Source organism: Sciurus carolinensis, chromosome 1 (assembly GCF_902686445.1).
Source record: "Sciurus carolinensis chromosome 1, mSciCar1.2, whole genome shotgun sequence".
Classification (NCBI taxonomy): Eukaryota; Metazoa; Chordata; class Mammalia; order Rodentia; family Sciuridae; genus Sciurus; species Sciurus carolinensis.
Window position 1 is genome coordinate 186,715,386 of NC_062213.1, and position 15,434 is coordinate 186,730,819.

Consider the following 15,434-nt stretch of genomic DNA (forward strand, 5'->3'; position numbering starts at 1 on the left):
CTCTGGGGGCTCAAAGGTCCAGGCGGGGACAACAGGAAGTACCTGAGTTGGAAGGAGGACTCCAGTGGGACCTGAGGCAGATCCCTAAACTTCTAGGGCCCTCCTGAATCCCTTCTGGAAAGAGGTGGGTGAAGATTAAGGATGAGCTGGAGAAGTCCTTCCAGTCCATGATTCCAGACAGGAAAGTGAAGTCGGTGACTTTCACAGAGACACCCCCCACCCACTTGCACCCACTGATTCAGGGAGAAAAGATTTCGAGGCGGACGCCTTCCCCTCCCAGGGCCTCAGCTTCATCCTCTGCCAAAGTCATCTGGATTTCTCCTGGCCTCATGGGTGGTTCCGAGGGTGAAATGAGGCGAAGTGGGGTTCCTGTGAAGAGCTAGCCAGGTGCCGGTACCAGAGTCATCTGGATAATGAAGACAATGATAATGACAGTGGCCAACATTACTCAGCCTTAAAAGAGAGTCAGCATTATGCTAAGTATTTTTTATTTTGGCAAATTTGAAAACATTTTTCACTTCTTTTTTTTTTTTTTTTTTTTTTACGGTGCTAGGGATTGAACCCCGGCCCTGTGCTTGCAAGGCAAGCACTCTACCAACTGAGCTATCTCCCCAGCCCCCTGAAAACATTTTTATTGTTTAAGTTTTATTTTACTTTTAACTGACCCATAATAATTGTATTTATTCACAGGGTACAATGTGTGTTTTACGCATGTATACATTGTGGACTAACCAAATCAGAGTAATGAGCATATCAATCACCTAACTACCTTTTTTGTGAGGTGGGTAAGAACATTTAAAGCCTTTTTTAACTGGGCACGGTGGCACACACCTATGATCCCAGCTACTCAGGAGGCAAAGGCTTACCGCGATACACCACAGATTCTGCTCCAGCAACTCTATTCTTGGGTCACTGGGTTTAAGCGCGATGACTTTGGTTTGTGAGTGTGCGTGTCATTGTGATGGGCTGACAGATCTGACTCCATGAGAATGTTCTAGGCCAGACTCTAAGGGAAATGACTAAACAGACTCCATTTTGCTCTGAGACTCCATGTTATTTAGGAAATAAGCTTCTCCCATGAGAACACCCTGCCTCTGTGCCCATCATCAGTTACTTAGTGTGACATGTTTAACAATACAGGATGATAATTCCTATGTAAAGAAAAATTGCTCTCTTTTGAATCCTATTGCTCCTAAACAATGTACCATGTGAACAGTGATTGTGTGGGTGTTAGTAACCATTCTTTAGTTTGTACCTAGGTAAGGGTCATTTTGACCCACTTCCTCCTCTGTCGATGAGCTCATGAGCGGTCATTGCCCTTTTTCCTTACAACAGTTCAAGTTCCTAAAATTAGAGGGGTAATAATAGAAATTTTAAAAGACAGTCAATATAGATAGGTAGATTGGGTTATTTTGTACTCATGGTTTTTTGTTTCTTTCATAGAACAAGACTTTCACCCCCTAGAAAGACCCAGTTTCTAAAAAGGAACTTTTTACTGCTTGCCCCACCCCACATCACCCCCTGTCAGCTTGATGATTAATGGAATTTTTGGTCTAAGAACCCCTACAACCCTGTGGTCGGGGCTGTTCTCCCAATAGCCATATTTTGGGGCATTGTGTGAGACAGTTCGCCCGCCAGCTTAATAAAGACCCTCAAATTTGGACTTCTCAGTGGTGATCGGTCTGTTCTTAAGTTGCGCCCCATAACATCATGAGTGAGCTATGTCATTAACATAGACCAAACACGTCTGTGTCTTTCCACAGTGTCAGGATTTATTGAATAACAATAAATTCACAAGGTATTCCAGTTTCAGTGGTCGGGATTCACTGAGTACTCAAGAGTCACCTGATGGTCATGAGCCAGGCAATCACGAGTTCTTTTATTCATTTCAAACTTAATTTCTAATATCCATAAAACTCAAGCCGCACGTCATACTTCACACGCAGATGCATGTGTGTGTCACAGAAAGACCGAGGAAGAGGAAGGGGGCATGGCATTCAGGATGCTCTGCCAAGAGCACAGGCAGAGAGAGAAGACTGCAGAGCCAGAGTCACTGTAGGTGGCCAGGTAACCCACCAGTTCCGCAGAGTCGTCAGGGCAGAGGGGCTGCGTGGACAGCAGGGTGCCAGCTTGAGGTGTCAGCTTGGAGTGGGCCCACATTGTTGTCACGGGCAGAAGAAACCACACTGTGCTGAAGCCCGAAGGGACAGGGTCAGAGGCTCAGAGCTCTGGCAATTTCCCTGTGCAAAGCTTACCATAGTGACCAGGTGACAGGGTCAGGGCACTGCCATGTCACTCTTAGGGGACTCTTCCTTTTATGGGCACAGCCTGAAAACTACTGTTCTGCTCACCATGGAGAAACTAGGAGCAGGGCACAGCCCGCTCTCCACCCTGGGCCAAAGAACTGCTGCTTCCCTGGGTTAGGTCCGATGAGGTCTGACGCAGAACCTTTGGGGCTGTTGGACATCATACCCACCTCAACCATTTCAGCTCACGACAACCACCATGAGGTCAGAGCAGGGAGGGCAGGAAGATGCTCCCAACCAGGGCTCATCTCCCGAGGAATGCGAATGGCCCTCCCTTCTGAAGGTGGCCAGGAGACAGAGTGGTTTGCGCATTCAGTAGCTCCAGGGTGTTCTGGCACCTTCCATTTTCATAGATGAAGTAAGACCTCTGGCTGAGATTCCCTTGGAGCTCTTTTCCAGCTTGGGAAGGTCTTCTGTGGATTCTGAAGCAGGTGTCCAGAACCTGCAACTGGGCAGCTTCCCCCTGGGGAAGAGGGAAGACTTCTGGTTACCTTCTAGAAAGAAGAGAGAAAGTGCCTGTCCCTCCATGACCTGCCTAAATATGCACGACAAGATCAAATTGCCTCTGGAAGCTACTGGTGAACAGAGAATGGACAGGAGATCATTCCGTACCTAGGGCATGCAGATGCCTGTAGATGCCTCTCCTGGTCCAGATTCCAGCTGGGCTGCTCACCATGCCATGAAGCCCAGAGGTCAGGAGGGATGAGAACCAGCTGCTTTCAGCACTTCCATGGTGAAACCAGGAAAGTAAGACCCCGGAGAGAAGCTTCTGTCCTGTTAACCCATATAACAAACATTACAAGAGCACCTACTATGCGCTGGTAGGGCCCAGGAGGACAGTCAGGGGAGCAAACAGAACATCTTTGGGTAGTGGTGAGTGGTATTCTTGCAGGTCTCTTGAAAAAACTGCAGGAGAAGAGGGACTCTACTTGGGGGACCTGGAGTTCTGGGCCTTTGGGGTCGAACCTGGAAGACCTGCTTGTCACAACAGATAATAAGCAAGTGCCCCACTGTGTGCAAGCAACAGTGCCAGGCACTCGACCTTCATCACAGCAACCTGCCCAAGTTGAACTCTTGACCCTCACCCCAACTTGGTCCTGGCAACTTTCAATTCCTGGTGAAAGTTGGCATCATCCAATCCAGATTTGGTCTCCTCCTCCACCCTGCCCATCCTCACTCTCCCTGGACACATCCTGATTCTTCTTGGCGTTTTCTCTTCCATGTCCCTGGTCATCCACTCCTCTCCATCTTGGTCATTGACCCAGTAGCTTCTCCTCTGCCCTCTGCTAATAACAGATATGATCCTGGTTCATCTCTTTTGAAAAAAAAATTTTTTTTTGGTACCAGGGATTAAATCCAGGGACACTTAAGCACTGAGCTGCATCCCCAGTCCTTTTTGTGTTTTATTTAGAGACAGGGTCTTACTGAGTTGCTTACGGCCTCGCTAAATTGCTGAGGCCGGCTTTGAATTCACAATCCTCCTGCCTCAACCTCCCCAGTAGCTGGGATTACAGGCGTGTGCCGTGGTGCCTAACTAGAAAGACCTTTAGAGATGATGATAACCAGTAGTCCTTACAACCGTTGTGAGGTTCAGAGACCCTGTGTTAATTTAACAAGATGTGTGAATCTTCATCCTAGAAAGGTGCATATGTAAACGGTAATTCATAGGTTAAGAAGCACTGATTGAATCTGTCCCCTCCCATTTTATGAATGAAATTTGAATGAGATGTAGATAAAAGTCGTAGAGAAAGACTGCTGGTTGGTTAACTTATTCATTAGACACCAGGGAGTCACCGGGATCCTTCCATGCACAGGACCTTGGACCATTCACAGCTGTTCCTCTGTCTTTCAGGAACCCAGGGCCTCCAGGAAGTGAGCAGGAGAGACAACAGGTTCCACTCACAACGGGGGAAATGAGCACTTGACCCTTTCCACCTGCTGGAGAAGAGCGGGCTGTCTTCTAGGGCAGTAGGAGGAGCCTGGGAAAGCAGGGACATTTTAAATCCGACCTTGAGGGACAGGTTGGCACAGTCATTCAGATACAAGCAGCAGGATTTGGTTGGACCATGAAGGATAAGCATGAAAAGAACAGGGCTCCATGCCAGGGATGACAAATGGCTGGACAGGAGGACCTGGACTCTTCCATGACACCCTTGAACCAACTCTGGTTGGGCATGTGATAATGAGGTATCACTGCTGTCTAAGTCACTGCTGAGGGGTCCCGTTACCTGCTCTGGAGACTGATAATACAGTCCATTGTTGTATGAAGGAATAAAAAACAATAATATATAAGGTGATAAATCAGGAAAGAATAGAGCAAGAGACTACTTCATGCATACGAAGGAAAACAAAGAAACAAGTTTTCTGGGGCAAAAATTTGGTTCTCAGGCTGAGATGTAGCTGAGCAAATAGCGCTTACCTCGAAGCCCTGGGCAGAATACCCAGTTCCAAAAAAAAAAGACAAAAAATTGGTTCTCAATCTTGGCTGTACTTTAAAATCGCCAGGAGAAAAAAAATCACTGGGGAGCTAATGAAAATCCAGATGCCCAGGGTCCTCTCCAGCCCGATCCCATCAGCTCCTGTCGGGTGAGATGTTGCAGCCGCTCCCAGGCGTGGGGAGTAACGTGAGATCACTAGTCTAGAGGATAAGGAATGTGGGACAGATTTGTTAGTTTTCATTATCTTTTTTATATTATTTAATACTGTTTTATTAGCTGTAAGATTTTTATTTAAAATTGAAGAGACAAAAAAAATTAAATAAAAAACAAATGCACTGCAGAAGAAGGGGGGAAAATCCCTTCCCCTCCCCCACGGCAATCCGCAATCGGCAGACAGGGCTCCCCCACCCCAGTTAGCTCCACTTTGGAACAAATGCCCTCTGTTCCCAGGGGACTATCCCCCTCTTCCTTCTCACATGGAAGTGATGTAACTCACCCAAGGTCACAGGGACAGGTTTGTCAGCCCAGTGACATAGATTAGGGCTTCTTTAACAACAGAACAGGCATTCCCTCAGGCAGGGCCTGTGAATTCCTTTGAACTGTGTCTCAGTTTCCTGGGTGACCCCACAGGAGACTGGAGATCATATGCTGCCCACTTGTGCCTGAAGACACCCTATGGGGCAGATGTGGCCTTCCTCGCTCCACCCGAAGCACAGCTTGTACACTGTCCTTTCTGGGATATGTTCCCATGTACTTCAAAACCAGCAAAACCCAGATGCTCTGACTCAGGTCAGGTGAGAAGAGAGAAATGAGGTGGCTCAAGCTACCAGAGGTTCCCCACCTGCACTGGGGAACGAGGGATTATTGTCCCTGTTTTATGGATGAGGAAATTGAAGTTCGAAATTTCAGATGGCGGGGGGCTGGGGTTTGGCTCAGTGGTAGAGCACTTGCCTAGCATACCTGAGGCACTGGGTTCGATTCTCAGCACCACATATAAATAAATGAATAAAATAAAGGTCCATCAACATCTAAAATAATATTTAAAAAAAAATTTCAGATGGCTTCGCCCATGCTGCTGTGGAGCACAGTGGTGAAGTTCATGGACTCTGCAGCCAGACGACCGAGGTTCACACCAGATTTGCTGCTTGTCTGGGTGAGTACTCCACCTAAGTGTGTCTGTTCCTCCTTGTCATGGAGACCGACACATGCTACTTCTCGGGGCTGATGTGAGGACGGATACCAGCACACATGCAGGGCTGAGGGCAGAGCCTGGCTTCACAGCCTGTCCCTGTAACTCACGCCCAGCTCGGGGGCTCAGTGGATGTTCTGAAATGGGTGTAGAGACATGGCTGAGCTGTCCCAGGAATCAGGAAGCAGAGGGGGCCCTGGTTAATGTTCTGCAAAGAACAGAGAAGATGCCAGCCTCTCCTATGACCTGTGCTCACAGCAAGATAGGGTCAGCCCACGAGTCACAGCAGAGGCAGAAAAGAACTCCCAGGTCACTCCAGTTGGAGGCTGGAACTGTTTGCTGGAAATTTCTCTGGTTCAGAATCTGAGGCAGGGCCGGTTTCTGGAGAGAGGACCTCTTGGCTGGACAAGGCCAGGCCAGCCTGTGAATGGCAGAATCAGGATTGAATTCAGGGCTGTCTGACCCCAGAACTTTAACCTCATGGGAGGCACAAGCCAGAAAAGCAGGCTAGATCTGGGCTTTGGTGTTGGATACTGACCCTGAGTCCCCTGCCCTCCAGCTGTGTGATCTTGTACCTCCAGACTCTTGCTTGGGTGGAATCACCTGCCTCTTCAGGATTTCATCTCAAATAGAGCAGAATCCCAGATGAGCTGGTAACACCAACAAGAGCTGTATTTTGCCTTCTTCTGATTTCTAACCGAAATTGAGCGAAAGAACCCCAATGTGACTGGTAACAAAACCAGAGAAAATCAGCTCAAACTGGTTCAAACCACATCAAAAAGAAGTCAGTTCAAGCCAGGCGTGGTGGTACCTGCCCTTAATCCCAGTTTTGGAGGCCAAGACAGGAGGATCGCAAGTTCGAAGCCAGCCTCAGCAATTTAGTGAGGCCCTAAGCAACTCAGTGAGACCCTGTCTCTAAATAAAATATGAAATAGGGCTGGCGATGTGGTTCAGTGGTTGAGCACCCCTTTCAGTCCCCAGTACCCTCCCCACCCCAAAAAAGAAGTCAGTTCAAGCCGGGCATAGTGGTGCGCACCTGTAATCCCAGTTACTCAAGAGACTGAGACAAGAGGACCACAAGAGGCCAGCCTCAGCAACTTAAGGAGACCCTGTCCAAAAATTTAAAAATACAAAGGGCTGGGGTGTTTTACCCAGTGTACAGCACCCAGGTTCAATTCCCAGTACCCCCCTCCACAGAAAAAGTCAGTCCACAGTTCAAGCTTCTTCCAACATATTCTTCCAACCCTTCCAACATTTTTCAAAGCTTTTCCCTCGTTTCCTCAGAGCTCCGGCTTGAACGGTACACAAATCTGCCCAGGCATCAGGCAGCCTGGCTCCTATGGCTTCCATCTGCAGCATCACAATCCTGCTACAGGAAAGGGCCAGGTGGTTTTTTGCCTTAGTCAAAGTTCTTTGGGTTGCAAGAAAACCACCTGCACACTGGCAGGCTGGAGAGGGCACTCCCTGCAGGAAAGCCAGGCGTCTCAGAGGAAGCTGGCAAAGCAGCCGGCCGCCCCTCCCGCACTCCATCTTCATTCTGGCTTCTCTTTGAAGTGGAAACCAAGGCCAGGCAGCAAGGTGGCTTGTTCAAGCCAAGGCTCATAGAGCAGAGCCAGGTCAGGGATGTGGGGGGCGGGGTGGGGGAGAGGCCTCCCTGTGGGGCTCTGACGTCACAGGCGGGCTCTGGTTGTGATCAGTGCCCTGACCCTCCAGGAAACCCTCCGGCCCCACTGGTCAACTACAGGCCCATGTGACCTGCCCTTCCTCCCGAGGTCCCTGGATCCCTGAGAGGATTTATGGAATCTGAAGTTACAGATTGGGGGCCTCTTTAAGACTTAAGGGACAAAATGCAAAATTACTCATACAAAATTGCTGAGCCTAAAACGCTCAAAAGAAGCACGAACAAGTGACATGTCATGAAGTGTAAGCTTCATTAGCTTCATGATAAATCTGCCTCTGGTATGGAAGCAGCTAGAAGCAGAGTCCTTGAGGAAGAAGTCGTGGCTGGGCTTTCTCGGCACACTGCTGCCACCTGGAGGACAGAAGGCTGAGGTCTGAGGGAGGCTGGGCCTCTAGGGAGATGAGAGCCGTGGTGTCAGCCACTGAGGGCAGCTCTGTCCCCAACTGTGTGACCATGAGCACAAAATGACCCCCTCCAACCCCAGAAGTGTTGTGGAAAAGTAGCAGAAAGTCACCTCCTCCCTGTGCTGGTGGGACAAGAGGTCACAGTCAGCCAGGAGAGCTGCAGCCAGGAAGGAGACATGGCCATTGCTGGAGAAGCCACCCAAGGCAGAGAGGGTAGGGGGAAGAGGATGCTTCTCTTTCGTTCCCACCCTCCGAGCTCCACCTGAGCTTCCACGGGTCGAAGCTGCAGGAGAGCCAGCTGAGCCAGGCCAGTGGGAAGCACAGCCTGCAGAGGTCAGGGTGTGGACCCAGGGCAGGAGGCCAGCTGCTCAGGATGCGCTGAGATGAGGTGCGGTCTCGGCCTGTGGTGCCGCGTGCAGAAGGGGCTCGGAGAATCTGAGCTGGCTGTCGAGCAGATAAGCGGGATTTGGACAGGAGCAGATGGGCAAGAACATTACAGGCAGAAGTGTACCAGAGGCTGTGCCTGGGCACAGGTGGCGAGCTACCAGAAATGCCTGGCTGGGCAGAGCTGGTGCAGAGCGGGTTGGAATGAGAGCAGGGTGATCGTGGAAGGCCAGAGGCCAGCGTGGGATGGGCTGCCTGCTGCAGGAGGGCTTCCGAGGAAGCCACGGGCTCAGACGAGCACAGGAGAAGGAGCTCAGGGGGCAGCAGAGTGGCTGCACGAGAGAGCAAGACCATGCTGGGAGGCCACCTGGACTGTCACTCTGGCTCTGGAGAGGGCCACAGAGGGGCTGGACCCTGGCAGTGCCTGGAGAGGGAGGATGCAGAGGTGCTCGGGAGCCTGCACAGGTGGGATTTCAAAGACCACACAGGGGGCTTCCCCCAGGGTCTCCAGCATGGAGCGTGCGGCCTGCTGGTGAGCCATATGAGGGAGAAGGCCAAAGTGGGGACAAGGTCCAGATTTCTGCTGAGGGGCCAGAGACAGGCTGGGTGGAGGAACAAGGGGAGCTCAGTCGAGATGTGCTGAGGGTCCTACAGAATGTCCTTGCAAGGCGAGGTGACCAGGGTCTGGAGTCACCAGCAGAGAGGCAATCCCTAGAGCCCCGAGAGTGGACACAGGCAAACCCGGCCTGGGCAGTGAGCTCCAGCCACATTCGCTGATGCCATAAAAGCCAGGCTGCACCTGAGCAATAGGGAGGGCCGAGGCTGCATAGGCTGCAGAGGCCAAAGGGCAACCTGGGGCAGGGGGTGGAGGCTGGGGTAGAAGAACATCCCCCCAAAACTCATGCCACTGGAACCTCAGAAGGGAACTCTATTCAGAAATAGTATTTTACCAAATGTCATCAGTAAGGAATCCCAAGATTAAATCCTCCTGGATTTAGGGTGGACCCACCTCCAATGACAGACATCCTTATATAAAGAGGAGAGGGCACAGAGACACGGAGAAAGCTGTGCTGCTGGAACAAGCTGAGGAAGGTCTGGGGTCACCAGCCCCAGAGGACTCTTCCCTGACACCGAGGTCAGACTTCCAGCCTCCAGGACTGAGAGAATACATTTCTGTTGTTTTAAGCCACCAGCTAGCAGTATGTGGTGCCGCAGCCCTAGGAGACTAGTACTTGGGATTGGAAGCTGCCAAGCTCTGCCCATGACATGTAAAAGATGTCTTCCTCTACTCTGCTTGTCATGCGATTCTGACACACAGACTGTCCCCCTACCACTAACCTGCCCAGGCAGTACTCACCTCTTACCGTCCCTGGGGGATGGCCTTCCCCACACATTGACCAAACCAGTACTGTGGCCATACCTGTCCATCCCCTGTTTCTCTTTACACTCCTCCTTCAGCACAATCGTGATGACTTATTTCTACCAATTCTATTATCTAAGGATTTGGGGGGGTCCTTCTGTTTCTATGTCTGTTGTCATTTGTCTGTGATTGTGCTTTGATTCTTTGCGTTTTTGTAATTTGGGATCGTGAGCTCATCTTTGTGGTTTGAGGCTGTGACTCCCCGGAGCAGACTTTATTTGCTTCTGCCAGGCAGCCCTGCGATATTACCAGCCACAGACCACAGAGTAGATTAACTTTGCAGCTTTAGAATTTCTCAGACCACAAAGGAAATGTAAGTTCAAAATCTAAATTCTTGGAAGATCTGACAGGTGCGTATAAATTCTCAAAGGACAAACACTCTTTCCTGTTACCTTTTCCTGCCAGTGGGCAGAGTGGATGTTTTTTCTAGTTCACTTTTTTATTGAAGGTGTCTGCGTGTTGGGAGGAAGATGGATGGATCTAAACACCTGCTCCTTGTTGCCAAGATTTTCATAGCTTGGCCCCTGATGGCTGTGAAGTCAGCCTACTTAGTTACCCTAGCACAACCCCAAAGTTTTCAGGTTGCCTTCTCTGTCAATGAACAGAAGCCACAAATCCTAATAAATTATTTTCTTGTCTTTCTCCCTGTGCCAGAGACTTCTACTGACAGCTCCAGCTCACCCTTCTTTGACTTTCCTTATTGCCTGTGCCACCAGGCTGCAAGCCTGAAAACTACATTTCCCAGATCCCTTGCAGTTGGGTTTCAGTTGATTCTGCCAATGGGAAGCACCGGTGAGAGGAGAAGGTGGGAAGAATGTGGAAGCTTGGGGCAGGACTTCCTGCACTGGCAGGAAGGGGCCCCTGCTAAGGAGCTGAGTGACTGTGAGCTCCTGTGCTGGAACCAGCAGTTCAGAGGCAGCCGAGGGGCCAGGCGGCCAGCCATCTGACAGTGACAGTGACAGTGGCAAAGGAGTGCATCTTCCTGCAGGGTGGTGGCCTTGGGAACAATTGTGACAATGCAGGACAAAGGACAGCATCCTCAGACAGTGTGCTTCCCCTGGTTCCTAATTGCTCTGTGGAGAGGATGCTCTCAGGGCTCCAGCCCCAGCCCTTGGACTCCACTGTGCATCCCTGTCCCTGGGGCAGACATGTTCCCTGCACTCACACCGGCCACCAACGCCTGGAGACCACTCCCAGGAGCCCTCTGCAGGGGTGGCTGAGTGTTGGTGTGGAGTGCTCCAGCCTGGGTCCTCATGCAGGTCACTCTGAGGCCGGTGTTTCACAACCCAGCATCTCCCATGGGATTAAGCTCTTGTCACTCACTGTCATGAGCTGTGCATTTACCCCTGGTGGCTGCCTTCCCACCTGTCACAGGCGCCTCCCACGTGACTCCAAAATCCATGCCCTCAAATCCTTGTGTCAGGTTCACCCCTCCCAGAGGGCACGATTCAGGACCCTGAGGAACGTGTCTTCCACACCCATGGCACTTACCGCCTCCTCTCTGCAAATTTCCTCTCTTGAATCCCTCTCTATCCGTGAGACTTGGAGTTCTTTTTGTTTTCCTAATAAGAAGCCAACTAATGCACATATCAGGTAGTCTGCAAACTCAAAGGGGCAGTCTTGGTCAATACTCTGCACAGGCCCAGCACACAGTAGGTATGCAGTGAAAACTTGTTGACTGACATGCAACGGAATGAAGTGCCCCGGCTTCTTCCCAGTGTCTCCGAGCTCCGCGTGTGTCCTGGAGGAAGGCATTGCTGCTTGTTCCTGTTACAGATGCTGAAGCATGTTCAGAAAATTAGCCCTCTTGCCTGGAAATCTTTTTTTTTTTTTTTTTAAGTCCTGGGGATTGAATTCTGGGGCCCTTTACCACTGAGCTACACCCCTAGCCCTTTTTAATTACTATTATTATTATTATATTTTAATTTTTGGTACTGAGAATTGAACCCAGGGGCACTTGACCACAGAGCTAAGGGATAAAAAGGGATCCAGCCCTTTTTCTCTTTTAGATGGGGTCTTGCTAAATTTCTTAGGGCCTCACTAAATTGCTAAGATAGGCCTTGAACTTGGTGATCCTCCTGCCTCAGCCTCCTGAGTGGCCTGGATTACAGGTGTGTACCACAATACCCAACCCCTGCCTGGAAATCTGTAAGTTATATTGTCTGCATTGTAATTCGGCTTATCAACAAAGTTCCAGAAAAGGCCAAACACCACAGAGCTACACTGGATCCAGAGCTGCAGTGGTTCAGCTGGACAGGGCTGGCACAGAGGGGAGAAGACAGTAGGAGGTCATTATAGCCTGCTCCCGGAGTCTCAGGATTTTCTTAAGGGTGGCAACCCATGATTCAAATGATGGAGTCTTCCTCTTATGGATGACAGAAAGCAAATGTCTTGTTGAAGGTCAATCTGGCCCAGATTGGTTAGGCCTGGCAGCCTGTGAATTCCATGTCCAGACCCACAGATCCCCCATAACAAAGAAGATTCCCTGGAATATCTTCCCAGAGTCTACACATTCCCCTGCATTTCATGCCCATAATCCAAACTCCTTAGGACAGGAGCCATACCTGCCCCACCTGTCCCCCGGTGTGGGCACTCATCCCAGCCAGGCCTCCAGGCCTGAATGGGACACCCTCCCACATTACAAGAGGCAGGACGCGGCCCCTAAGACATCCTGACCCCAGAGACTTGGCAAGAACCGGGCCATGAAGGGCAAAGCTGATGCAAACTGACACATTGACTCCTCTTGAAATCCTGCCCGCAAGCCTCTGGGGAAGTTAGAAGTTATCACTGTTGTACAAGGAAAACTAGAGTTCAAGTGAGACATGGACCTGCCCAAGTTCACAGCTGGTAGGGAGCACGCCTGCACTCCAGCCAACTCTGGCCCATCTCAGCACACTCTCTCTTTATTTATTTATTTTTTGTAGCTGTAGGTGGACAGCATGCCTTTATCTTACATATTTACTTTTACGTGGTGCTGAGGATGGAACCCAGTGCCTCACATGTGCTAGGCAAGCGCTCTACCTCTGAGCTCACAGCCTCGGCGCCCCCAGCGCATTCTTCACACTATGATACCTTGTTGTTTTATAGAAACTCTTTCTGGAATAAGGTCACACTTGATACAAGGAGGAAGAAGGAGGGAGAGAGAAGCATAGATCAACGCCAAGTGCTAATAGTTTAGGGCAAAGATTGAGCGATCTTGGAAGCTGTATTATTTAATATGGATGATCAATAACCCATTTTTGGTGTTCCTCTGAGTGGAAGTAGCTTCCAACATGTAGCCTTAAGCCATTGCTTCTATGAATGGGAAAAAAAAGGCTGAGGAGGAAAATGAGAAGGGGGATGGGCAGGACTGGCCACTGCTGAGAAATTTAGAGCAAGAATCAATCCACATGTGAGCAAAGATGTTTTGGAAGTTGCACATAGAATTTGAGAGTTGCCCAGACCTCTGCTCCTCAGTACCATCCTGGGTCAAATCAGTGTCCCCAGGGCTGACCTATCAGAGTGTCTGCTGCCCTCCAGACTGGCCAGGCTCTGGATTTAGGGCTCTGCGGGCTCCAGAAGACTCCTGGGGGAAAGGTGTGTGAGATGGACAAGGCACTTTAAAGCCCCTGGTCCCCTCCCCTGAGGCTGCACACAGCTGAGTAGAGCAGCTGAACCCTAGAGGCAGAGCCCAGGGGGATGTGACATCTGAAAGAGCCTGGGACCAGCCACAGGCCAGAGGCCCTGGGGACTCCTGCTCCTCAATTCTGCTCCAGGGGAGGTGCCACTTTGTAAGTCTCCTCCTCCCTGGGACAGGCTCAGACGCAGATCCAAGTCAAAGGGCAGATAGACACTTGGCTCTGGTGAGTCCACAGAGAAGGGCAGGTTCCCACTACTGGGTGATCCCACTTCCTCTTCCACCCTACCCGCAGACCTGAGGTGGGTCCACGGCAGAGTAGACAGCCACGTGCAGGCGAGAGATCAGGTGGAGCTCCTGGACCTTGTGCAGGCGCCTGTGTCCAGTGGGGCGGCCAAACCTCCTCCAAGAAGAACCTGTCAAGGCCATCACGCACAGGGCCACAGAGGGAGCAGAGAGGGCACTCGAGAGGATCAAAGAAGCCCAAGGCCACCGGGAAGGCTCGGAGCTATGCCGGGGCTGGGAGTCTTTGCTCCAACGGCCCAGGGTCTAGGGTCTGCCTCCGCAGGCCTCAGCCTCCTCGTCCATAAACAGGGCTGCTGACCTCGATGACTGCTGTAAGGCAGGGGTTGGAACAACCACCTCAGGGGTCCAGCAGGTAACTAAGTGAGCAAAATGGACCAGACAAGGCTTATGACAAACTGGAAAGGCAACAGCCACCCAAAGCGGGATGCCACTTCTCAGTTCCAACAGAGACGTCGCATGCAGGTGTGCCATGCAAATTTGTGGACTTTCTGGTTGCCAGATCTTTCTCAGTATCTTAAAAAGAGCCAAAAACATCCAGGCATTTGTCAGATAGGTCTAGATTTATTATATATATATATATGGGGGGTACCAGGGATTGAACTCAGGGACACTGAGCCACACCCCAGTCCTATTTTGCATTTATTTAGAGGCAGGGTCTCACTGAGTTGCTTAGCACCTTGCTTTTGCTGAGGCTGGCTTTGAACTCGCAATCCTCCTGCCTCAGCCTCCCAAGCCACTGGGATTACAGGCGTGCACCACCACGCCTGGCTAGATTTTTCAATATTTTTAACTACAGTTTAAACTTTGTGGGGGTCACACATGCCTAAGGGCCTCCTATTTGCAATCTCTGTTCTGACAGTGGCTCCATCGCCAGCTTTCTAGCCTAAAGGGAGGAGAGAGGCAAATACACACCCAGGGACACCACATACACAAACACCCATGCGCGGAGAGACACACACATACATACAAGCAACCTGTACACACACCAAGACACTCATCGTTCAGGAGAGATGGTTAAAATATTTACAAAGCCATCTGATTTGCAGTTGTCAATGCCATCAAACTGGAGGAGGACACCGTGTGCCAGTTCGGTGCTGGATCCTGGGAGGCTTGAGCGACAGGACCTCCTGCAAAGGCCCTTGGGAGACTCAGCAAATGGCTATTCAATAACCAGTGGGAAGAATCTCAGTAGTTTGGAAAACAGGTCACGCCAGAGAATCCTGGGGGCCTTCTGGCCGGTGAAGCTGCTTATCCAGCTACTGCAAGCGTTCTGACGTGTGTCCCCAAGCCAGCACGCGTCTGAGTGTGCACTAACCATCAGGGAAGACCCTCCTCTGGGGTCAGGCACATCCGCCCCTCCCAGTGGGGGAAACACAGGACACCTCAGGGAGGGACAACACCAGGGCCACACAACACCCTGGCTTTTACCACAATGGGAACCCATGAGCAGGCTCTTGGAGGAAGATGCAGAAGGCGTCATTGTGGCCATTATTGAGGGAGCTTCCTGCTGCCTCCTGGGGACAGGGGAGGGGCAGCCTTATAGGGGTGCTCAGTCATACCCTGACCCAGACCCTGGAATCTGTTGCCCATCCTCTCACAGGGCCTGGGGATGCCGAGACAGTGGCCTCCCCACCAGGCCCACCCTCCAGGCTCCAGCATGGCCTTCTTGCCACTGATGTTAATGGCAGCT